General features: G+C 32.1%; 1 protein-coding gene across 1 annotated transcript in view; it reads right to left on the bottom strand.

Annotated features, from left to right (window-relative positions):
* Positions 1-23970, bottom strand: part of LOC143194296 (calcium/calmodulin-dependent protein kinase kinase 1) — a 266228-nt gene that overhangs the window by 238382 nt on the left and 3876 nt on the right. The gene's annotated exons all lie outside the window — the stretch shown is intronic.

Here is a 23970-nt window from a genome sequence, read left to right as displayed (position 1 = left end):
GTGAACTAACTATATAAAATATATACGCCATGTATATACTGTAAATTATCAAATAATATTAAGACAACACCTTCTGTATTTGTACAAAAGCTACCAATTGAAATTCAATTAAAGTATAATTATAAATGCATCCTAATCTTTCATTGCTTCCCCTGACCTCAGAACACCTTTATATAAAACTGAGAAGAATATAGAAAACATGTTTTAACCTATTTTATTTACAAAATGTTCATAAATCGATAGACGAAATAAATAATAAAGGGTTACAATAAGGTCACTTAATCTAAAGATCAATGATTTTGATCTCCACGGACTAATAGAGAATATTTTTTATAATGCCAGGATGTGCCCGTATTTACTTATACTAAAAAAAATTGACCTTCACTGTTGCAACTGGCAGCCTAATTACCAGTTGTACCGGAAAGTTATTACCGGTTTTTCTAACAGATGGCGCAGAAACGCACTGTTTTGATTTATTATGATACATGTTATATTTTGCGAAAGTAAGGCCGTCATAGTTTAGTTCCCCTTGAAATATGTTAAGTTTAATGCCCGAAAACGTACATTTGCGGCACTCATTATTTTTTTTATTTAATCAAAAGGAAAAAGCTGAGATTCATCGTTTAATGGTAGAAAATTACGGTGAGCATACTCTAACCTTAAAAACATGTGAGACGTGGTTTCTAATATTTAGAAATGGTGTTTTCGATGTACAAGACCAAGAACGTAACGGTAGCCTGAAAAAGGTTGAACATGAAAAACTGCAAGTGTTATTGGATGAAGACCCAACCTAAATTAAAAAAATGGCGGAAGCGTCACATCAGTTGAATGACAGGCAAATGGAAAATTGGCAAATCGTGTGTGAAAGGCTGCTTCAAAGGTATGATCGGAAGTCATTTCTGTTAAGGTTAATCACATGGCGAAGCAAGCAGATCGACTCCAAGGAAAAATCGTTTTGGTCCCAAGACAATCCTCTATGTTTGGTGGGGCCAGAGTGACGTGGTATATTACAAACTGTTGAAACTAGGTGAAATAGTTAATATAATTGCTACAGGCAAAGATTTGACTGATCAATTTGAATCATGTAGTAATCGAAATAATGCGCAGTGTTATAAAGGAAAACCGGACAAGGAAGCCTTGAAAGCATTTGGATGGAGCATATAATCGCATCCGGAGTACTCTCCAGAGCTTGCTCCGTTCGACTATTAACTTTTTGCATCAATTGTGTACGCGTTTGCATAGCAGCACTTTGCCAACACTTTAGAAAATGGCTCCATGAATGATTTTGCTCAAAGAACAAACAGTTTTTTTAGGATGACATCCATTAATTGCCTAAAAAGTGCCAATATTTTCTGTAAATAAATTTGTCCATTTTCTTGAAAATTATGTTTTTTTTTAAATACCGGTAATGACTTTTTGGTACACCCTGTAGCTTATATTACGTTGTTTGATTGAGTTTGGCAATATACAAATTGGCAAACAAGAATAGCATCAGAGCACATCTTGGATAAGTCCGTTCCATAAAGTCAAGTTACCCGTATAATAAACTTAAGAGTGTCTGAATTAAGAAAATATTGATGACAATCGGTTCCTTATCAAATGAATTTATCGCGTGTCATTGAAAACCACTGTCATCAAATTATATTGAATTTTGATCATATTAAGTTCTATTCTAATCAGAGTACTAGATGAAGATCAAAAGGATTTAGGATAAAATTGGTATGCAGAAAATTATCAAAATATGATCAATTTAGACTCACTCAAACCATTTGAGACTAGTGAACTCTGTTTGAGGTTTTAATATAGCGAAAAAAGGTACATCACAAGTCACACATAGCTTATATTGAGGGCTGTTTTGAGAGAAAAGGTAAATCTTCTTTCTAGGGACCATAAAGTTTCATGTCAAGAATACTTTAAATATTTGTAAAATAATTACATTAAAAAAAGGAAAGAAATCGATATATAACATTATTGGGAAATCCCAAGAGTTATGAAAATATATTTGCAAATTAAGATATCAAATTAATTTTGCCATGTTGTGCTTGTATTAATATTGTTCATATAATTCCATTCCGACCGTTATCTAACGCAGATATTGTTTTCTAGATTTATTCACAATTATCATGCCTCGAAGTTGGTAAGCGAAACTCTTAGTCACGCAACTCCACCGCTACGCAATCTAAGACTGGCGGTTCTCGATAACTCCGAAACCAGACCTATTTTTAGGCAATTTTCAATCTGCAAGGGCTACACGAATTTACAAATGTTTTTTTTTTGTTTCGAACTCTTTAAATCTACGTAAACCTAACATGAACTTTGATTTTTTTCGTGCTTTCCATTGTGAAATTGTGCGTGTTCAAAATGGTATTTCCTGATAATAAGTTATTCACTAATTGCTAGAATCTTTATAAACTGGAAATGTTAGTCGTTAGTTTTTAATCAGGGTCAGTCAACTACAGGGTGAAGATATACATTTCCTTAAAATGTTTCTACTCAATGTTATTAAAGACAATGAATGTTAGAAGCTTCCTTGCTGATTTTATCTTTAACAACAAATGCTTAGCGAGGCACAGTGTGCATTATCTTCGATCGTAGGTCATACTGTTTTTTAAATATTTCATTTTCAACAGACTAATTTAAAAGTCAAGTAGTCGGCTTGATTACCAGATATGATTACAAAATAAATAATATATATAACACTTTTATTCAAAATTAATAAATATACATTCTGCGTAACCTATCATTGGTTTAAAATCTGAGTCCTTATAAATTCGTTTTGATCTTGAATAGAACAAGTCTACATTATTTGAGAAATTTCAAAGATCAAGGTGTATTAAGTTGAATATAAATCAGAGGTAATAATACGAATTAATCGTAAACTCCTCTAACAGAGCTCCTAAAACATCAAGCCCTCAAATGAACTGCGTAAAAATATCTTAGGTTCCTACTTGAGGTTAGTTGTACCCAATATCTGAGATTTTTCATGGTTCTTTCAGCGCTGATTGTTTTTAAATATATTAGGTGCTGGCATGTATATTGATCAGCGATATCTAGTGGTGAAAATCGAAGTATCAATGTAAATAATTGTTAAACAACCTAACCAAACTGTTAAATTCGATAGTTTTTATATTTCTCCATATAAAAATTACAATTTTCCATTTAATATTATTGAGTTCTGAATACACAACTACTTCTGTTATTAAACTTGAAGAAATCTGCTGCCGAGCACTTAAACGCCTTTTGGAATGTATGGTGATGTTACTCCATCATTTCTCTATTGTCGGTTTTTAATTTCAATGGTATAAAAGTGGTGATTTTGATGACAATCCAAAAAAAAAAAACATCCAGGAATGAAAAAAATAAAAAATTATTAGTTTTCTGACGTTTACATGCTAAATAAAGGATTCATAGAGAGGGAAAATGGCTCATCAACATTGGATTGAACTGGATGTAGAACATTCTTTTTATGAGTAATTGATCATATTTTTAAAACCGTTATGCCAAAAAATTATTAATAAATTAATTTTTATTGTTAATTAGTTGTCTTGAAGAATAAATCTTGAGAAACCAAAACAAAATGTTAGATTAACATTCAAAAAAACAATACGACACCTCACAGTACATTTCTGAAACTAATGATGAAGAGTCCCAGCTATAAAAAGTGGGAAGCTACTTTACGACTGACAGTTATGAAAGATATCACTCTATATATGTAAAAGGGTTTAGAAAACAAAAACTATTAATTCACTTTAAAAAACTATTTTATTTAACCGAAAGAAGAGACGACTGGTTGAACGACGATACGAAACGACACTGAAGGTAAAAACAGGTGGAAATTATCCCGATATCTATTTTTAGATTTATCATTCGTAATATCATTGAAAACAAATGGAAACCACTGAGATGGCAATGTAGTCCGTAGTAAATGCAGTACTAGTATAATGTAACACATCCCTCCTAAAGGAAAAACCACAGTGATGGACATGGCCATCTGGACAGCTTATCACCACTTTGCCTTTGAAGATTTTCGATATAGCACTACTTCTATCCAAGTGTCCATGGTGTCCTTCTATGTAATGGTTTTTCAAGTTTTGATGACTCCAGATCCCAATAGTATACAGCTAATAAACTGAGCTACTGCAATCCACTTTTGGTAGTCGTTCCTCCTGAACTACAAGGTCCTGTTCAAATTCTAGTAGACTATGTTAATTAACAACAATTCAGTAAGCTTTTGGTAGCCTTACACCTTAAAGTGTGATGCATGTGCCGAAAATTCACGGACTGCGGTTATATTTCAAAGTTTGAATGTTGTTGTTGGAATAGTTTATGACTTGGTGAATTTGAAACTATTAATATAGAAACTACTTTAAAAAGCTAATTTATTTAACGACAAGAAGAGGCTACTGATTGAATGGCGAAACAGAGCGACACTGGGGGTAACATAGTGATCTTTCACTCATTACCACGCCATAAAAGTTTAAAACATGAATTTTTTCCACTCTTTCTATCATCAGGAGTTGAGCAAGAATATTAATATAATAATGCTGATTAAGAAAGAAGCTGTTCTTTATTAGTTTAATTAATTTTCTGAAACACATAGTTAAACAAAAAGATGTTGCTTTAAAGTGTGAACTAGATTTAAGTTTTTTCTAATAACAGATCAATTGACAAGTCCCTGGCCTGATACATAGATGGCGCTACTAGAATTAAATCTATATGTTTTTTAGTTAGCCCTAACCCTCAAAAGATGCGTGTATAAATTTGAGAGCTGTCGGATCATTAGTTTGTGAATTATAACATTATATAGAGTGAAGCAACTTTTGTTATTGTAAAAAAAATGGATAAAAAGGAATTTCGCGTGTTGATAAAATATTGCTTTTTGAAGGAAAACAATACAGTTGAAGCAAAAACTTGGCTTGATGCCGAGATTCCGAACACAGTTGCCACACGAAAATCAACCATCAACCAAAAGAGGTTGCTACCGATGAAAACATAAAAAAATCCGCAAAATGATTTTGAATGGCCGTAAATTGCCTGAAATTGAATGAAATAGCAGACACTTTAAAGATATCAGCTGAACGTATACATCATAGCATTTACGAATATTTGGGTATGAAAGCTCTGTGCATAGTGGTGCGCGATCTCACTTTTGACCAAAAACAACGACGAGTTGATGATTCGGAGCCGAATTTGTAGATAATCAAGCGTAATAAACCCGAGTTTTTGCCGCGATATGTGACAATGGATGAAACATCATTTCACTCCGAAGTCCAATCGACAGTCATCCGAGTGGACTGCACACGATGAACCCGCTCCAAAGCGTGGGAAAACGCAACAGTCGTCTGGCAAGGTTATGGCGTCTGTGTTGTGGATTGCGCATGGAATAATTTTCACTGACTACCTTGACAAAGGACGGACCATCAAGAGCGACTATTATATAGCGTTGTTGGACTGTTTGAAGGACGAAATTGACGAAAAACGAAAAGTGCTGCTTCACCAAGACAATACACCGTGTCACAGGTCAGTGAAAACGATGACAAAAATCCATGAATTTGGCTTCGAACTGCTTCCTCATCAACCATATTCTCGAAATCTGCCCCCAGCGACTATTTCCTATTCTCAGATCTCAAAAGAATGCTCGCTGAAAAGAAAATTTCGTCGAATGAAGAGGTGATCGCAGAAATTGAGGCCTATTTTGAAGCAAAGATTAAATCGTAGTATAAAGATGGTATCGAAAAGTTGGAGGGTCGCTATAATTAGTGTATCCCTTAAAGGGAATTATGTTGAATAAAAAAACTAATTTTGCTAAAAAATGTTTTTTACTATGGTAGGCCGGGGACTTTTCAATTGATCTGTATGCATACTAAATAAAATGAATATACCTTATCTCTTATACCATCTAATACAAGGAATGGGGTTTATAGCAACAAGAAATGAAAACCCTTCTATATTTGTGAATTTCTTAATAGGGTTAACTTCCAGTTTAGTTTTATTGATATTGCTAATTTCCGCAGAAAAGTTATGCATACTATACCTCTGATCAAGATTACTAACTTTGTAACTAATAAAGAATTTTTTACCAAATTTATTCCCTCGATAGTTTGACCAGGTCGTTCTGTCACGCAACTGACAAAACGCAAGTAATATACAAACCGGAGTTTGATAACCTCAGAAGCAGAGCGATTAGGTTTATTTTTAAAACAAATGCAGCCCGAACAAGTAATTATTTTGCGAAATTTATTAAAATTTTTTCATGTTTGCTGTCGTGACTCCATTGAAACTTCTGACTTCTGAAATGGGTTTATTTTGATTTAGATATCGAATGACTGAGATATTTATATTTATTCTTTTAGGGAACAGTTAAGATTTATATAACTTGATGTTTAATAATAACTGAATTTTGTTTTCATAACATAGGGTTTTATGATTATCAATATTCATTCGTTAAATCTTCATTAATTATAATATACAATAATATATATAATATTATTGTTTATGATAATATATTATAAAGTGTTTATAATTAATTATATTTCTATTGTTTGTTGTTTGCATTACAATTTTGAAGTTTACATATATTTTAATTTTTCAATGATGTTTTATTAAAATCGATACTGTATTTTGAAAAATTGTGCTACTGTACCACTTTCTAATTGAGTATAATTCATCCATTGCTAAACACTACTTTTTCTCATCTTCCCTTCTCTGATCTTTCAATAAAACCTGTACCATATTTGACCATGGACCATTTCAGATTTCACCAGTGATTTGTAAGTCCTTAAATTTTAGAGCCATGATATTGTTACGACTTTCGACATGATTATCAAGAAATAAAAACATGGCGATAAAACGTCATGCATGCATTGACAAAATTAAATGCTTAATTAAAATGTATAGAATAACATAAATAATGAGTAGTGAGAGAAAGTTCTGACCATTTTATGGCAAATTAGTAAAATTGTCTAAATGTTTGCGTTTAGACTTTAATCTCAATATTTTGAAAATTTCTTGTTGAAATTTAAAATGTTTTCTATCTACTGCATAAACTAATCAAATGGTTTGGTTATAATGAGTGTACATCCTACTTCAGTATTACCAAAGAATTACTACACTTTGGTATGAATTAGGGGTGTTGGCCACCGAAAAAATATATCGACATATCAGAGATAAAAAAATTCGATATATTTTTGCGACAAGTATAAAAAATATCGATAATTTACAAAAAATATATTGATATTTTTAAGGAAAAATAGAAATATTGAAATATTAGACTATAATTTTTTTAATTAATATTTTTTTTTATGGACCTTTAAAAGTAAGTACCAATATTAAAGGTTTATTAAAAATTTTATTTAATTTATTTCGAAAAGATATCGAAAAATATAGACTAAAAAATATCGATATATGGACCAAAAAATTATCGGGCAAAACTATCGACATGTTTTTCAGAAAATATCGATATTTCGATGTATCGATAATTTTTCTGCAACTCTAGTATAAATATGATTTTGGAGTATATCTTGAAGCACATTTACAATAATAATAATTAAATTAGAATAGGCAACAATATTTAACAAAATAAGAACAATATCCCAAGTATGCATCAATCCACAGAATTTGTTATTCTACATATAGTGAATTGTATGCAGATAATTACCTTAATGAACACTTCTTAATACTTTCCTATCAGAATTAATTACCGCCGACAGAGTTTTGTTCCGGATAATTTACAAATGTGTCAAAAATATGCTTGTATCAAATGGTACTTTTATTAATATAATACGGACCCTTCGAAAAATATGACCCCATATGACTGGTGACAAATCATTAATTTCTCATGTATGAGCTAAAAAGTCATCAACAGACATTAAAAAATTAGTTTATATATTCAAAAATTATACTTTGGAACTATTTTAAGACAAATTGAAAAATAATTATTAGTGCTTTTTATTATTAGACTCTGATTCGTATAAGTCAATTGTGTCAACAATTTTACTAAGATCAGTTCTGTTCTTAAGTAGACACATATCATACATATTGATATTGCCTCCACAGATAATACTGATCTTATATAAAGATAGCGAAAACAATGAACATTACTCAATATTTAAATTAGAACAATTTTGGTAGTAGTCCATTTGCGTGACTACGGTATTATGTTACAACATTCAAAACTTGTCAAACATCATTGTATTTAATTAACATTTTGATATGTTAATAGATTATAATCATTTTTCTTGTGACTTTTTAATTTTTATCAGATTCTAGTAGCTAAACTAAACCAGATCTTCTGCTAGGTAACATATGTAGGTGTATGTAACTGACATGAAAAGCTAATACTACTATAGTTGGCCAGAGAGACAACACAATTTAATTAACTTAATTAATAGAATGTCACACAACAGCGTCGACAATTACAAGTAAATAGAACTAATTAATACAATTTCATTTCGGCGTTTATTTATTTTTTCGGAAATAAGATATTGGTTTGGATAAAATAATAATTTGAATCATTAGATGATAAGTTGAAAGAATTACTCCTTAGAGTTTCATATAAAATGCTATTTTCCTACACATAAAATAAATTACATGTGGCACATCAAGAGAACCTATTTTCAACAGCTGGAGTCACGTTTATTGGAAGAAAACTTAGAGAAAAAGGGTAATTTTCAAGAATTAAACCTATTTGGCTGGAGTCCACCAGTATAGCTTTTGGGACTCCTGTATCTACTCTACATTTCTGCTATCTCATCAAGAAAATGAGTCTGCCTAAGGTTGTAGAGAAGTAAAATTGGTAGTCAACAAAATTTACAAATGGGCTAAAGACCGGAAATACAGCTTAATAGCTCCAAATCCATCCATGTTAATTTAGCGATCTGGATAATTGACAACACATTAGTTATATCACTTGACACATACTTGATTTCTCAGCTAAACATATCGGCATCCATCTCGGTGATAGATTAAATTGGAAACATAATGCTAGACACAAAGCAGAACAGATGAAACCCTAAATCAAGCAACAGTACTGATTAGTCGGAAAATACCGGATCAAACCACACGAAATTGTGTAACATTTCAATTAAAAAGTCCCCAGCCTGACACATAGATGGCGCCACTAAAATTAATTCCATCTGTTTTTTAGTTAGCCCTAACACTCAAAAGATGCGTGTATACATTTGACAGCTGTCGGATCATTAGTTTGTGAATTATAGCATGTGGAGTGAAGCCACTTTTGTTATTGTGAAAAATGGATAAAAAGGAATTTTGCGTGTTGATAAAATATTGCTCTTTGAAGGAAAAAAATATTTGAAGCAAACAAACTTGGCTTAATGCCGAGTTTCCGGACGCTGCTCCAGGAAAATTAACTATCAAGGATTGGTATGGTAAGTTTGAAATTGAAACTGAATGAAATGGCAGATACTCTATAGATATCAACTGAACGTGTACATCATATCATTCACGAATATTTGGATATGAGAAAGCTCTGTGCATAGTGGGTGCCGCGCGAGCTCACTTTTGACCAAAAACAACGACGAGTTGATGATTCGAAGCAGTGTTTGAAGATGATTAAGCGTAATATACTCAATTCTTTGCGTCGATATGTGACAATGTATGAAACATGACTCAATTATTTTACTCCGAAGTCCAATCGACAGTTATCTGAGTGGACTGCACACGATAAACCCTCTCCAAAGCGTGAGAAAACGCAACAGTCGGCTGGCAAGATTATGGCGTCTCTATTTTGGGATGCGCATGGAATAATTTTCATTGACTACCTTGAAAAAGAAAGGACCATCGATGGCGATTATTACATAGCTTTATTGAACCGTTTGAAGGAGCTGCTTCACCAAGACAATACACCGTGTCACAAGTCAGTAAAAACGATGGTAAAATTCCATGAATTGGGCTTCGAGTTGCTTCCTCATCCACCGTATTCTCCATATCTGGCTCCTAGTGACTATTTCCTGTTCTCAAATCTCAAAAAAATGCTCGCTGTGAAAACATTTTCCTCGAATGAATGGGCTATTGCCGAAACTGAGGCCTATTTTGAAGCAAAGGACAAGTAGTACTTCAAAAATGGTATCTAAAAGTTGGAGGGTCGCTATAATCAGTGTATCACTCTTGAAAGGAGTTATGTTGAACAAAGGAAAACTAATTTTGCCAAAAAAATGTGTCTTACTATGGTAGGCCGGGAACTTTTCAACTGATTTCAATTAGTTTTGGAAATACATACCGATGTACTAATCCCAAACTCGCTTTGCTTGTGTATTCACGCAAATACAACAGAACAGTAATAATAAATTAATTTGTAAATTAATATTGTACTGAACATATCTAATGTAAGATATAATTAATAAAAGAAATTATGTCTACGTTATTTAAAATACAACATAACGAACAGCTCAATTACTTAATTTTCGTGTTTCGTTAATAACCTTCTCCATTACACCACTTTTACTTTAAAGTTACTCTAAGCTAGAGATAACGCTAATGCCTAGCCCGCTCGTTACAAGAGGTAGACTTAATTAACGTCGAAGATGACGAGGAACTTTATAACTTTTCCAAGAAAACTTCGAGTATGAAAAAAAAAAACGAGGCCATCGTAACAGATAAAGAGCACGCGTAGGTTCGCCTCTTCGAACCAATATCGTAATTATGCACTTCGCCTTGGCTGAATGGCAAGGTCTCGGCACTAGGCCACCGCTGTCGCTGGGTTTGATTTATTTATACTTTCTATGGAATACGGCTATTTGCTTTGCTGTTGATGTTATATATGCATATATTAATACTACGATTCTAATATTATGAATATAACAGATTATCTCGTATTTTTAGTTCAATAAGAGATCAAGCGTCATTTTATTTTTCAATATATAATCAAGAAAAACAAGATAAATTGAGTTATCCGCCTGGATTTTTGGAAGGTTTCATTAATATATGGCACTGTTTGATAACTAAACTGACTGTATACGGATGGACTATCAAAATAACACATGGGCTAAAAAGGACCGGGCGTAACAAAGAAAATACATCATTACAGCGCCGCTCTAACATTTCAACATCACTTTTGTGGAATAATTTATCTTTTGCCTCAAAATAGGCCTCGGATATATCTTCTTCATTCGAACGAAATTTCTGACCTGTGAGCATTTTTTTGAGGTCTGCTAACTGACTGGAAGCCAAATTTGACGAATACGGGGATGTGGGAGGAATTCAAGGTTCAATTCATATAGTTTTGCCATTATGTTGATTGAGTTGTGACACGGTGCGTTGTCTTGATGAAACATAATTGTTTTGTTTGTCATAAGCGGTGGTTTCTTTGCAATTTCGACCTTCAAACGCTGCAATAACGCTACATAATATGCACTATTCATGGCATTTCTCTTCTCAAAATAGTCGATAAGTATTACACCACGCACAACCCAAAATATCGATGCCAAAACTTTTCCAACCGATTATTGTGTTTCAGGCGTTTTGGACGAGGTTCGCCAGTTCATGTTTACCCTGATGATGATTGTTTTGATACCAGAGTGAAATGATCCATGTTTCATCCATTGTCATATATCGACGCAAAAATTCTGGTTTGTTACGTTTAAACACTATTTTAAGGAATTATCAACACGTTCTTGATTTTGGTCAACAGTGAGCAAACGTGGCACCCGCTTTTAACAGAGCCTTCTCATAATTAAATGCTCATGCAATATAAATTCAACATGTTCTTTTAATATCTTCCCGATGTTGGCTAACTCACGCAGATTCACTTCTCGATCATTCAAAACGATTTTGTGGATTTTTTTGATGTTTTCTGGTATTACCACCTCATTTGTACGCCCACTTCGGTCTGTATCATCGGTGTCTCTATGAACATGTTTGAAATCAGCAAACCAACGTTTTATGGTTGTTTCTAATGGAGCAGAGTCCTTATAACACTTTTCAAGCTATCGCTATGCTTAAGAGGTATTCTTCCTATCAAGAAGGATACCAAGTAAATAATCTTTAAAGGGAAGAAATAATCCGAAAACATACAAACAATTAATCAGAATATTGGTAAATGCATTTTTTGATTCAGCAACATTTACAACCGTTTGTAAGTAGCTTCGTTATTTCAGAATAATGAAATGATTTATCATCTGCCAATAACCGCTGGACTTCGTTAAAAAGGGAAAAATCCAGGAACACTCGTCGAAAATAATTACGGCCTTATTTAATTGGAAGTTCTATTGGGCTCGGCTCGTATTCGGTTCAAAATAGCGATGTTTTTTCCCGAATTCCACCTGCTGATCGAGAGCGAACATCAGTACCGCATAGCTCGCTTTGCCCCTGCCGCAGCGCTTAATACTTTCCGACACAAATATCCCCGGCTCCAAAGCTGGGCGCATTCCAGGAACGGTCGATAGCCTTATATAAACTGGTCCTTTGATGAACGTGGATTTAATTGAAGCAAACGTCAATACGCAAACGTTTGGATTTGACGCGACATCGATAAATTATTTGGCAAATGTTCCGTGTTCGTATTTATATTATTATCTAACATATTACGTTATGGAAGAAGTAATTTAGGTTTTTCCAAACGATAACTTTAAAGTATACCACGGTCTATCATCTTTCTAGTAACATTTATTCAATTAATGTATACTATTAATTAAAAGAAAGTCCAGATACTCTTGGAGTACACTAACAATACTAACAGTACTATCAGTTCAGTTAACAGGAGGAATGTTCATCTCAAAAAAGATCTTGCCGGCTTGGTTGACGTAGTACTAAAGACGACAAGACGGTCCTCCTGTTGCGATAGTCGTGGGTTCCCTATCCTACTGGTGAACGCTCGTAAATTTAGATTTGCGATTGTTTAACATTTCTAATTATCCTTAGGCAATCTGAGTGTAAAATCTGACACGGAAAATAATCCCAGTCACGCCTGTAACCTGGCTCGGTAAGATCGGAGGTCTTCTGGGATGATCTCCAAATTGGTCACTCGCCAGCCGGTAGGTTTAATGCCGAGGACCGAGGCTAGAGTCCTCGTTAAACAGTAGGTCTAGCCCAGATAAACTCTAGTTAGTATAGAAAACAGATTTTAAACTTTATAATTTTTTTTAATAAGTCCCATGAAACGTTTCCAAGCACTCTAATAAATAAAATGTCTAAAAATTTAAAATAATTTATCATCGTCCAGTAGAAATTAATATTCTAGAGTATTTCCTTAAACATTTTATATTTTTATCAAATGTTTAAGCCCTCCTGATGGTACATGGTGTATTTTGGATCAAACATCCCATCACTAAAATGACGTGCATTTTTTTTGATTTTCTATAAACTTTCTCAAAATATTGTCTTTTATTAATTCTTAACCTAACTAATAAATACTGGAAAATTAAACAGTTATGATTATATTGGTACTTGAATATATTTAAGAGATATTGTCCGTAGACCGCGGATTAGCAATACTTTCGTGAACACTTTCGTGTTCTTTTCATCGTTTTTCATCACTTGGTTCGCATTTGTTGTTGGTTTGAGTCTATTTCATATTTTGGTAAGGTTTGAACAGCCCCTGAGGAATAATTCCTTTTGGATCCCACCAAATCAGTATATAAGAAGCTTCTCCGGTCTTGGACTGTGACTTTTTTCATATATTATTGTCTGTAATCCATTTTTCAATACCCATAGCAATTCGTTTCAAAAATTATCATTTTCGTTTTAGTTTGAGCTGCTATTCAGCAGGAAATACCACTTTCTTCTCCTGCTTAGTCGATACCAAGTACTTGAAGTTATACAGTTGCTCAAATTCTTGAAACTACGAAGAGAAAAATATAGTGAAAATGTCCATTTTTAAAATGTAATCACTTTCGTTTGACAATGATGATAGCTTTATATATAACACGTTCTATGGACCCTTATAATTTCTGACACACAATGCTACGCACTAACTTCACTAGGTAAGTATTACTAGAAGCATTGTATTTTAAGATTATCAAAGACCTAATTAGATCTTCCAAATGGGGGTTTTTCTAATCTTTGTATATAAAAAATACACATCTTAGAATCAATGAATAGGAATCTATTCTTTGGAGTTATAAAAATTGAGCAAAATTCCAAGCTATTTATCAAGTAAATCTCCCTACGATAAAATATTATATCGACCTATATCACTACCAATCAGTTGTACCAAATTGTTCATAAACACTCAACAATTAATCAGGTACGTAGTATTACGACAAATTTGTTCAGCTATATTTTTAGGGGTGGTCCATGCATGAGGACATCCAATAGAAATTAGCAAGCAAATTGCATAGCTAAATGAAACAAATTACCAAACCTTACGTTCCTAATTGTTATATCAGAAAAAAATGCCGTGACCAATATTTAGAGTTGAAACTCATCGATGTGGGTGTACAACAAGCAGTCCCTTTGAACCATTATTGTATTTACTCTATACTAGTGATATCCCTAAATATGAAGGCTTGGAGGTAAATACATTTGCTGATGACCCACTACTCTCAGTATCACTATTGAGAGAACCTTAAATATATTATAAGTAGTGGACTCAGTGGACTAATAAATAGCGAACTAAAATTGGATACTACGAAATCTACACATGGAGATTTCACACATGAAAAAATAAACTAACTGCCAGTGATAATTGATTCTAAAGTAATTCTCGCATACAGAATAAGAAGCACAGCAAAATAAGAAGAAGAGAAGAAATAAGGAGAAACAGATAGGACTTTGTCTGAGGCTCGAAAAATGTGATAGGTGCTTGGATGACAATCCAAATTATGACTCCATAATAAATTGTTATTAGACAAACAAATCTTGAAAACAGTGTGTTATTATGGAATCGCACAAATAAATCCAACATCAACATGATCTAAACTTACCAAAACAAAGTTATTTGCAGCATTGTTAACCCCCCATAGCATATTAGAAATGGGGATATCCACAAAGAACTAAGGGTACCAACAGCTAGCGAAGAAATTAAATGGTTTGTAAAAGAACGCCACGAAATATTGAGCGAACATAACAACGTTAAACAACGTACTACAATTCCTCGACAACTGTGAACTACCCGAAGATACTTTAGAATTAATGTAGTTAAATTATGTATGAAAACTATATCGTATTTTAAAACTATGTTAATTATAAAACTATATTTATCTAATAATATACACGTATTCTCATTAACAATAAAATATATAAATATGATAATTATATTTTTGTGATGTCTTAGAACTGAAACTGAACAACATAATGAAAAAATCACTAAATAGTTATAGTTAATAACCACTTAGAATATGTGTACCATGTGCTTTTTAAAAATTCACAAGACCAACACAAATCCAAGAATTCAAACTCTTTGTACAAATATACAAGCTTATTAAATTAATTTTAAACAGTGCAACAAACAAATTTACATTTAACTAATAACATTACACATTCCATGCATGTATATAATTTTATTATTCGTTGTATATCTAACGTAATTTATAATAGGTAATTGGAGCAGCAGTAATCGAATAGTTAATATCGAAATAATGGATCATAAACTGAGGCTAACGACTGAAATATTAATTGTAAATAGATCTAGGAGGCCTTGAAGTATTTTTAACGGTGTCCATGTTGGAAATAATGAGCAGCGCGCACAACTGTATCATTATAATATAATATTGGTAACAAGATTTTTTTACGTATAAATCCACCTTCACCTAAATTTGATTGAAAAGTGAAAATATTGTTTTAAAACTACTTGCCGTTGTTTTGAAACAAAATATTAGTAATATGACCTATAAACAGGTGTAATAATTTATGTAGTATAAAAATGTTAATATTACAAAAACAATTAATTGACAATGAAAATCCAGTAACTGATAATTTATCTAAGGTGTACATTGAATTGGTAAGAAAATGTTTTCGGTTTCGTGAATAAATATTGTGTGTTCTTCGGAGCATATAGCGATAATAATTTTATCTATTGATAGCAAAACGTAAAAATCCTGATTCTGTTCATTAGTAATTCCATTTAATGTGTCTGGCGCTTAATGAGTGCCAGATTAGATTTATCGCTTTTTTGTCGTGATTTTCATGAAAAATTTAATTAATATTTGTAACGACTGGCTCAGTCGGCCCTCTACTTATTTTTTAAACTCAGTCGGTAGCTTTAAGAGCACTGTGAATCAAGTCCTAGTCGTGTCGTATCCAAGATACTAAATATGAAATAAACTTAGAAGGTTGAATAAACCGATTGCCTATTATATTAAAAGTCTTCCTATTCTGTTACTTTTAGTTAGAAGTAACAAGAGTGATGATAACTGAATATAATTATGGTAAAATAGAAGTGTTATATGATAATATTATTACAGATTATAATAAATTAAAATGAAGTAATGTTTTAATAATTGAAAATTACCTTGTTGTCAATACTTTGGTCTTCCTTTCATTTATTCTGAAGCCACATACAAAAGTGTCAACGTACACTATAATCAATGGCCAATGAAGAAATGGCCAATGAAGAAGTAACGCTGTATATACACATCAAATCTGTATGAATGTTTTTCATACGCTAAAAGTACCCTAGATTATTGTGTTTAGTTGCATTATTCAGTTTTCGCAAAGAAAAGGAAGACCAGTTGTAGCCGTCTTCATACATAATTTCATATCCATAATGCCAACTAACTATTATGTGTTCATTCATTTTCGCATTCACATTTTGATGAAAATGCGAAGTGTCAATAGATACCACTATTAAATAATTTAACCTAACCGTTAAATTCGGTGTTATAGATATTTCTTTACTTCTTACACATATATTTATCATGGAACGCTCAAAATGGAAGTTTCGACATTCATTACTTTTGTTATTTGATTTTTGTTATTGAAAACATGGCTCAAACTCTCAAATAACTGTCAGATAGCTTAGCAGTTGACGAATTAACAATTTGTAGTTGTTTAAAGCTGATATGAAAACCCTCAAAAAAGGGGAAATGGCTACCACACGAACTAATTGAAAACGGCAATTCGGACATTTTGCTTGTACTGTAGACGAATTCATTGCTTGATCTGTAAGAGAAGTGCATCTACTATGACAATCCTATACACAAAAAATAAAATATCGGACCAGCCAAATCATTTACATCGACACCAAAATGATGATATGTTCATGGCCACAAAGTATATTCTATCTGCGCATATGGTGGGATCAGCAATATATAACTAGTATTACTGCAGGAGTCTACTAACGTCATTTGAAAAAATTGAACAACATATTATTGCATAAAAAACTAAGAAAAAATCCTCTTTCATGAAGATACTATACCCAAGCTAACTGGTATCATAACCGCGGCGTTATTTGATGAGTATCATATTCATATATATGATATTCAAAGCCAGATGAGTGCTATCAGTCATTATTTCCTGTATCCAAATTTGGAGAGAAAAAAACGTAACGGAATACTTTTTTTATAACATCTATATTAGATACGCTTAGTACAATCTTAATTTACAAGCAAGACCAGTGCGAGAAAATACATCAGTACCTATTCCTCAATTATAAAATTATAATTATTTATTAATTATTAACTTATAGCTATAGTTTACACTAAATGTATACACATTATATAAGTTCGTATGGTTTTGTTCGCTTCAGTCTCCTGACATCCTGTGCGCTGTCCAGCAGTTGTATTGCTTCCACGTTAATATGATTTAGTAATCTTCTTTCGTGTTTCAAGGCGAAATCTTGGATAACTTCGCAAATCCATTTGATTTCCAGGTCATCGTGCAGTTCTTCATTGGTTACATAGCGATAGGCATAGGTAATCAATCGAAGACCCTTGTTTTGACAGCGTTGTATGACTAGTTGATTTGAATTTTTAGTGCAACCCCATATTTGTATTATAGATCAACCTCTTTGATTTTAGATCAAGTTGACAGTATCTTGCGACTAACCAGTATAGTTGTTTTATTTTGGTTCTAATGTATTTTGCTTTTTGTCTAACGTGATGCTTCCAATTTAATCTACGGTCAAGATGGATTTCAAGGTATTTAGCTGATTCTGCTTGAGAAATCAGGCATCCATTTAGTGATATAATTAAGTTTTTATTATTTCGCCTTAATGCAAAATTAACGTGGCCAGATTTGGAGCTATTAAGTTGAATTTTCCAATCTTTCGTCCATTTCTAGATTTTGTTGACTGCCACTTGCACTTTTTCTATTGTCCTAGATAGAGATATATCTTTTGCCATAATAATTTTGTCGACAGCAAAGGTTCCAAGAAGAGTTTCTTTTGTTGTTGGAATGTCAGCAGTGTAGAGCAGATACAGGAGCGGTCCTAAAACGCTACCTTGTGGAACTCCAGCTATATTTTCTTCCGAATAAATATGACTCCAGCAATTGACAATAGTTACGCGGTAACAATTTGCTCATCTTACAGATTAATCCCAAATGCCAAACCCGATCAAAAGCTTGTGAAACTTCCAGGAATATTGCAGGGCAGTATTTCTTTTCCTCAAACGCTCTTTCAATAGCCGCAGTTACTCTGGGCACTTGATCGATTGTTGAAAGGTGATTTCGAAAATGAAACTGGAAATATGGTATTGTTACCAAATGTTTAACACGTTTAAATATCAGTTTCCCAAATAGCTTTGATATTGCAGGTAGTAGCGATATAGGCCTGTAAGATTCGACTTGTTCTGCAGGTTTGTCAGGTATACGAAATATAACTATAAAATCATTAGATCGAATTTTTAAAAAATAATAGAAACGACAGAGAGTATATTTTGCAGTTAAATATATTTTCGAAACATTTATTTAGAACGAAAAAACAATTACAGCTTACGATCATTCATCATAATCCGTGCTTTATTATAATACATTATATTGACTATACCAACAGAAAAATCAACTAATAAAAGCACGAAATGAAATATGAGAACGCAATTCGAATCGAACTGATAAATAATTTCCGATACAACGTCGAAAAATTAGGAAACCACAAAACAACTAGTAAAAATAACTCTTTTGCGACACACCTGTTATTTATGGAAACTTTCACATATCCCTTGATTTATTTTCTTTTGTAGCCATTCATCGGGTCGGAAGTAATTTTTCCGCATAGTAACACTTCCGCAAATAGAACGCGTAAAAATAACGGTCAAGATTTACTCATCAAGATTTAATTCGAACAAAAAATCAAAACATATTGATTTGTGGAGGTTATTGATACTGGTTACGAGATAGGTAACTGGTAATTTTAGTCAACTGCATTAGGAATATCATATCATACATATATCAGCATAGAAAAAATAGAAATTTCACGGTATGGGCGACCTTGGGGAAATTGTTTGTTTAGTTCAATCAATGGTAGCGCTGCGATCGCAAATTGTGATTGGCTAGTTTAAATTCCTGGTGGCGCCATTAACATAGAACGTGATTGGTCGATCAAATTGTGCGAAGTCAGCATTTTCTATGACCGTCCATTTTTTAGTTTGTTGTTTGAAGGTTTTGGTTTTCGTGTTTTTGTTTAGATCAAGAAATTTTCGTTTTACGTTGTGCATATTTTCTGTTTTACATTAATTATTATGGAGTAATCATATAAAAATTGATGACAATGCGTCAGTGTAGTAAAAGATGTAGTGTACCGGGGTAAAAATCTACTACGGAAATTAGACATCGTTTCCCAAAGAATGATCTCGCTCCTTTCCAAAAATGGGTTGATCAAGGAAATAGTAGTAAGTTGGATAAACCACAATGCAAAAATATCAACGTCATGGTGTCTGTCACGGACATTTTAGTGAAAAATTTAGAGTTACCCTTCCTTCACGAACAGATATTAGAGTAAATGCATATCCAACATTGTTTTTATCAGGTACATATACAATTATCTAACTACTACATGTCTGTTTATATATTGTTTGTTTACAGAAAATCAAAACCTACTTATGAAGATGTTAGTAGTAATAAAATTCAATTAATCTACTAAGTTGTTCGTATGCTGTCGGTGTGATGTCCCTACATAAAGAAGTTTTACAAGAAGGTAATAATTAAGATAACTAGATAATTAGTAGTAATAAATACTACTCTTAATTGTAAAATATCTCTAAAATATTTGTAATATTTTAACTTTTTAGAACAACCGGTGTTCAATAATTTTATAGTAGAGCTATTGTATATTTAAATTTGACTGCCTTGTTAAGAAAATATTTGTTACGGTGCCATCAATTACAAATTTAATTGCTACTTTTGGGGATTTATTACCTTAAAGAAATATATTTTGTCTAAATTTACAAATAACTACATTTGTTTAACAAATCTTAGCCAAGATTGCTTAAAGAATTTTGTTGGATCTATTATAGGTCATGGAGGTAGAAATAGCATCCTTCACCTAGTATGTTTGAGAAATCTTTAAAAGGGCACATCATCACCTCAATTTTTTCATATCATTCTCCTGGAGAAAATTATGAAGAATATGAACATGTTACATAACTTATATTCTTTTTTAACGGGAGATCTAGTACCACTTGAGGTTGTTAAATCACCAGTTGAGTCTATATTTTCAGTTCCAGAGAACCTTACTCTGAGAAAAACAAGAGTATAATATTATATTTTAGTCTTATTTCAGGCTATTTAACAAAACTTCTGAAAAAGAGACAACACGCAATATTTGTCTACATTCTGTATTAAGCAGTTCCACAGATTAAATACACTAAAATCTAAATATCTTTAAAAAAACCTACATTTTTAGTGTTTCAACTGTCTAATCCATAATATTTTCAAGACCAAATTTTAAAAGCTATTATGAGATGTTATTGTATTTTTGGTTTAATGAAGTTAATGCAATATCAACAGGGAAGGATTTAAAGTTTACCTTCAATATACCAAGCCATCAGATCAGCCAAAAATATCGATATTTCATTCAAAAATATCTATACTTTTTTGACATCCCTTTAGGGCTCAATAGGTGCTCAACAAGTTTAGTCAAGGTAACTCAAATAATGATCAAAGTACAATCTAGTTTTTGCATACTATGAATTATTTAGAAATTCCACTATAAAGTTATCTCTCGGGGAATCTACGTCTCGATATTTAAGTATGTTCAACATATCTACCTCTATAATCTAAACATTATTTAGGATTAAAAACATAAATAGAATTTAATTGGTACTTTAAACATCACACTTTGGTAGGGGAAAATACTTTTGACACCAAAGAGGGAAAGTTTATGATATTAGTTATTAAAGAAGACATAAAAAGTCAACAAAACAAAATATACTTCTGACATTGTTATATGATAATGGATAACTAAAGTAGAAATAATTTTAAAAAATTTCTGTTAGACCTGACTTGCAGTATTGCAGACATTTTCAATTTTATTATTGTAAGCTCCTTAATGAAATACTCATTATATTGTATTATTTCATAATGTATTATCATTATTATTCTTATTATACGCTGACTCTTGTATATCATAAATATAAAAAATATGACGAAATATTAAAGCTTTATTATATAAAAAATAGTGCGAATTGTGATAATCGCAATGTTTAATGAATGAGACAGGTATTCCCTACATGTGCACGTACCCATGTAAGATGCGACTGATTGCTATTCTAATACAAAGTTTTACAACAACAGTTCAAATTTGTCTTTCGTTGCATATTCCCTAATTATTTCAATCAATTTCAGAAGTAATTAAACAAAAGTATACTATATTAAGTTTGGTTTAGTGGTATTTACTCATTTACTCATGTTTGGTATAAATATAATTCCTCAAGATGAGTCATGTACGTAAATGATTCTTTCGTGATACAACTTTCATTTTTTCATTCGACTTTTTCGTTTCTTAATCAACTAAATACGTTCATCGCAAATTAAAAACTACAATTAACGTTCATGACTGAGTGCACATAACTTTTAGTAATATGGAAAAGTAAAACATTTACCATTATTAATAAACATAATTTTATTTGTATATTCTTTAAAAAACCACACATAATTTAAATTAGTTATTGCGGATATATTATTGTCTTAGCTTATCGTTGATATTGCCAAAAATGACGAAGGTGCCTTGTTATAAGGATCAAGAAGAAAAAAGATCTAGCCAAGGGGGCGATAGACTGTCGGACGGACCTGCAGAGACGACAGTAAAAGGACCCCAGCGTGTGTGTTGAATGGCCAGAACTGCTCATCTGTCGTTATAAAAAATTTTTATTTGGTTACAAAAATTAAAATTTTGTTGACGTAAGATAATTATATATTATTTAATAGAGAAAATTAACGGCAGATAATGTGAAAATAAGTGTATATGATATAGATTATTAGTAACATGTTATAATTTTGTAGATTTCTATGATTAAATGTTATAGCTATGTTAAATAATATGAAAACAAAATTTGTTGGAAGATTATAATAAAAGTAATAATTTAAAATGGTTATATTTGTATATCTATAACTTTCTGATTACACGGATATTTCAAAAGATTAACAAAGTTGATGTTTCATTTAATGTCATCCATATTAAAGAAGAGCAAAGGAAGAGACTGTTACAACGTGTTACTGACGTTGTGCGTTGGATGGAATGACGACCATAATGTTGTTGTCGAAATAATTTTTTGTAGAATCTCCATGGAGAACATTATAAAATGCCAGAAAGCCACTTTTATTGTCCTCTATCTGAAATCCCGAAATATAAAAGGCAACGCCTCGTATATAATTCTAGACAGACTTCATTCTCGTATAACATTCAGACACCGAATTACACATACAATACAAACCTATTCGACGAAATCTTAATTAAGAATATTATCTTTCCAATTTGATGGTCTGCGTTAGATATAGATACACGGCCAGAAGGTAAACCAGTACCGCTAGCAAAAGGAAACTTAAGACATTCTATAGGTTAAGGTTACGATTAGTTATTGACTTAATGTTTATATTGTGGGTAGCGTTTTCATGGCTTTTTAATGACTTCATTTTCAATTATCTCATAATTTTATTGGTGACCGTTAAAATTAATTGCCTTCCCTTTCTTAATGCCCGTTTGGAATTAGCTTTCTTTTATATCGTTGTAGTTTTTGTGTGTTATTGTTATTATTATTATTGATGTTGTTTTATTACAATAAAACTTCATTAATGACAAGAAAATATTACTTTGTAAGTATAGTTATTTTATCGATGAAACGGGTTAAACAACAATAATTAGTAAAAAAAAACATTGATTACTAAAACAAGCACACGTAATTTATAATTCAAAATCCTCTTCATAATCGTTCAATAAATGTTTGTCACTACTTAATTAATATGCCTAATGATGACTAAGATTTGTCAACCAACAAATTCAATTAGTTTTTCTGTTGGATGAACATGCATAGTCACTTCAAATACAAGAAGTGGTCATTTTGGTGTCTTGGTTTAAAATTTGATGAAGCATAGGCAAGGCAAAGTCACTGAAATGCCTATCTTACTGAAAGACAGCTTATGATGCTCCAAATCAATCTAAGAACAACAGGCTCGTCAAAACTTTACTCTTCGTATCCATATATTGTAATGGTTGTAAGATACAAGTGATGCCGTTGGAGTTATATATATCAAAAAGAAAGAAATATCTCATAAATGCAAAAAACTAAGTCAGAAAGTCTCAGGATTGTTTTTTATAAGTTAAATAGATTACCTTCAATATTGAGAAATAACCTTGTCTTTGACTATATTGTCCCTTAAATGTGATGAACCATCTCCTACCTGTTAAATCGACTTGTCGATCTCGCTTGAATCGAACTGCAACAAGTGCTCGATGTGTTTCGAGCGTTGTCATGCTGGGGAATAATATTGTTAAGCCTTTGTTCGTATTCTGATGGTTTTTCGCGCAGTACCCAGCTCAAAGGCATCAAATTCTTGCTTTACTCCCAACAATTTTACATATTCTTCTTGCGTTTTACACGAATATTTGAGTAATGCCTTTAAATACTCCTCATTAATTTTTAT

The sequence above is a fragment of the Rhynchophorus ferrugineus genome, unplaced genomic scaffold (assembly GCF_030347505.1).
Source record: "Rhynchophorus ferrugineus isolate W39M unplaced genomic scaffold, kcgeb_rfMv2 rfM3, whole genome shotgun sequence".
In the NCBI taxonomy this organism is placed as follows: domain Eukaryota; kingdom Metazoa; phylum Arthropoda; class Insecta; order Coleoptera; family Curculionidae; genus Rhynchophorus; species Rhynchophorus ferrugineus.
This window is presented reverse-complemented; position numbering and strand designations above follow the sequence as displayed.